At 46.9% G+C, this 3,571-nt stretch overlaps 1 protein-coding gene across 1 annotated transcript in view; it reads right to left on the bottom strand.

Moving 5' to 3' along the window:
* Nucleotides 1-3,571, bottom strand: part of Emp1 (epithelial membrane protein 1) — an 18,409-nt gene that overhangs the window by 13,821 nt on the left and 1,017 nt on the right. The window lies entirely within an intron of this gene.

The raw sequence follows: 3,571 nt of genomic DNA, 5'->3' as shown, positions 1-3,571 counted from the left end.
CTCTCTCTCTCTCTCTCTCTCTCTCTCTCTCTCTCTCTCTCTCTCTCTCTCTCCCCAGCACTTACAAATGATTGCAGAGCCACGCACATGCTAGGCAAGTCTACTACCAGTGGGCAGAATCCCAAGGCCCTAGTTTCACTACACTAACTTTTATGGATTAAGTTAGCCATTAGTGTGAACTCAGGGATTTCTTAAAATAGAAGTGGTAGGTGCTTAGATTTTTCAGAGCCTTGGGTGTCTTGGCTGCCGAGTTGTTTCATCTTCATGTCTTAGGGACGTCTTCTGTTCACAGAGGACAGTCAAGGCTAGACCACAGTCCCGTCTTCCTACATCTCACATCCTCCCCACAGTGATGGACACAATTCCAGCATGTACCAACAGCGCTATGGTGTAATTGCCTGTTTGACAGAAGACTCCAGCAAAGAGACTCAGCAAAGCCCTAAGCAGCCCCGGCTACATGAGGCCAAGAGCACTGGCAGCAAAGAGTCTCTTCAGCTCCGGAGAAAGGCTCTCTCCACAGCAGGAAAGAAAACGCTGACCCCTGATGTTGTGCTCAAAAGGATGACTAGGAAGCAGCAGAGCCAGAGTCTGTATTTTTCTCTCTCTCCTTCAAAGTCAGGGATCCCCGCCACCGTCAAATTGAGGGAAACATTTCACGAGTCAGGGTGCCAGGGACTGAAGTGTCACAGGGTCTTCTTGGACACTTATATTCAGAAAATAAGCGTGAGAAATGCAAGGAGACCCTCAATAGACTTATTGCATTCTTTGATTCTGGAAGAACAGGATAATCCAGAAATTCAGGGTCACCAGAGAAGAGTATTCCAAAAGCAAGACTTAGGTCCAGAAAATTCTAGCTCCATGGTAATCAAGAATTACAGCCCTCCAAGGAGTGCATATTCAGATTGGTGGCAGTGAACAGAGGCTTCTTTGATTGGCTTACTGTCACCACGCCAGGTTCTGAGACTGTGCAGGCATACGGTACAACTATAGACCAAAGCAGGAACAATCCCCCACAGGCTGTTAGAAGCTGTGCTTCAGGGCTTGGGCTGACTTAACTATGTCCCAGTAGAGAGCAGTGTTGGGTGTGTCACTCCAAATTACAGAGAAGACCATAAACATGTTCTTAGAAAACAGAAGAGCTCATAATCAATAGTGTAGGAATGGTTTGACGAGGAAGGTAATTTTAATACTTTCAAAATGTTCTTTCTGCCAGCAGCAGCGGCATCCACTATAAACCCAGCATTCAGGGTAGCTGAGAAAAAAAGATGGAGAAGTTCTAAGGCCCTCGCCTGACGTTCATAGAGAGATCCTGGCTCACAAAACAAGAGCAGAGCAGGGCACATGACTTCAATCTCAGCACTCAGGAAGCAGAAGTGGATAAATCTCTGTGAGTTCAAAGTCAGTCTGGTCTACAAAGCAAGTTCCAGGACAGCCAGGGTTATATAGTGAGACCTTGGGGTTAAAAAATAAAGGAAAGGATAAAGCAAGAGAGTGTGGTAATGCCACTCCATCAAGTTAGACTAATTAAACCTAATTAAATATTCAATAAGGACGAAGTATCTAGAGAAACAGGAGTGTGGAGCATTGGGCCGGGCAGCGGCAGAACCAGAATCAAAAATCTTTTTTTTTTTTTTTTCTGGGTCATTTCAGGCCTGAAAAACAAGAACTTTCAGAGAAGTCATTTTTTTTGCTGAATTTCAGAAAATCCGCCTGATATGATTTGCTGTCCAGCAAGGAAGGATGAGTGTGGCTGTACATTCTGAGGCACGTACGTGCTGGATGTCCCCTCCCTTGTGTCCCAAGAGGCTCTGAGCCATGGGACAGCCATCTGTCTGTGATGACGTAAAAGTTAGATTTCTGCATACAGTAAGAGAATAAGAGTTCCTTCATATTTTTGCTGTTGTTTTGTCTTCGAGATAAAGTTTCACTGTGTAACCAGGTTGGCTCTGAACCCTTAGCAATCTCCTGCCTCAGCTCCCTGAGTCCTTGTAGTACAGCTATGAACTACCATGCCCAACTTCCAAATTTAAGATTCTATGTAAGCAACAAAGAATAGGAAGGAATGGATCTAAGCCATCTTGTGCCTTTTTCCGTGGCCACATCCCAGGTGGCGGGGGTGCGAGGAGTCTTCCAGTTTTGTGGAGTCTACAAAACGTCAATATTGCCTCCACAGAAATGTGACCTGCGTGCCTTCCCCACAGTCCCAAAGCCACCTGGAAACAGCCAAGGGGCCCTGCATTCCCGCCAGCCTCCATGGAGTCCCTCCTCAGGGCTGGAGACTGGCCTAATCCTGTCTCCAAAGGAAAGCCAAGATGTTTGAGAAAGCCAACCAGCTTTCCTCAAGGTCTGGGGACAGACGTCTGTCATCTGGCAGGAAGGCTGCCCCTTACTACTGGCCATAACAATGGTCTTAGGACATGATCTGATCCAGCTGGACCTCGATGGCCTTCTGCCAGCTCCCAGGACAGTTTAGCAGTCTGGGACAATGTAAAATCTGGGGGCTCTCTGACAGCGGGACCAGACCGGATGTCCAGCAGCCCTGGACAGTGCTCTGCCTCCACCCTATTCTGCACTCAGGGTGAAACTGGAGCCGCCTGAGGGTGGGAAACCATAGGGGGTACGGGGTGTAAATAGCCTCCTTTTCCAGAAAAGCTCAGAGCCCATTACTTGAAGGGAAAACAGCGGGAATTCAAGCAGCAATTAAAAAAAAAATTGTACTCCAACTGGATGGGGACAGCGGGAGGGGAGGACACACAAAGCATTATAGTCTCATCAAGGGACAATGGAATTTAAGACAGCTCCACAGGGCGTGCAATTGGTGGCAGTTTACCCCACCTCTGCTCTCTTTTCGCTGAATTGTTTTAAGCTCCCTAGTTTCAACCAGATCAGAACTATACGCCCTCGTGGGCAGTCTTCACAGGAAACTGTGGCTGTGGACTTCACAACGGCTCCCCTGGCTCACATCCATGCAGTCTGGAAGTAACAAACACTGGAAGCAAAAGCAGTGCCCCCAAGTCTTGAGAAGCGACCCAAGCACTCATCCACCACCCCCACCTCGGGTAGCTTTACAAAAACTTTTGACCACTCAATGCACAGACTGATTTCTTTTAAATTTTCCCTTCCAACCAGCTAGCTGCATTTCTGAAGAAAAAGGCGCCTCTCTTTATAGGCAAGCTGAATCCTGTCACTCTTTTCGGGCTTGTTTACGAGAAGAAAAAAAAAAAACCGACACACATCTGTGTTGAAATGGACCACACCTCCACAGACATTCAACCAAAACGCTAATCTAATAAAAACAAAAGCAAACGACTGGGTGCCTTGGTTTTTTTTGTATTTTGCACGTGGGTTTGTAACTATACAATATGTTGGGCAAAAGTAATAAGCTAAATAGTCCCGTACGACCACTGCCATGTTGGAAAATTACACGCCCACTCAGAAAATTATTTAATCGTTCTGATAGATCTTTTTGGGTTGGCTCTGAAATATAGCTGGCTGGGGTAGAAGCACAAAGCTTTTCAGCCACTTTACAGGAATGCCAGAAGTCCCCCAGCCCCACCCTCTCCTGGCTGCC

This window comes from Microtus ochrogaster (genome assembly GCF_000317375.1).
Source record: "Microtus ochrogaster isolate Prairie Vole_2 chromosome 14 unlocalized genomic scaffold, MicOch1.0 chr14_random_2, whole genome shotgun sequence".
Taxonomy (NCBI): domain Eukaryota; kingdom Metazoa; phylum Chordata; class Mammalia; order Rodentia; family Cricetidae; genus Microtus; species Microtus ochrogaster.
The sequence above is the reverse complement of the archived record's forward strand: the minus strand, read 5'-3'. Positions and strand labels throughout refer to the sequence as shown.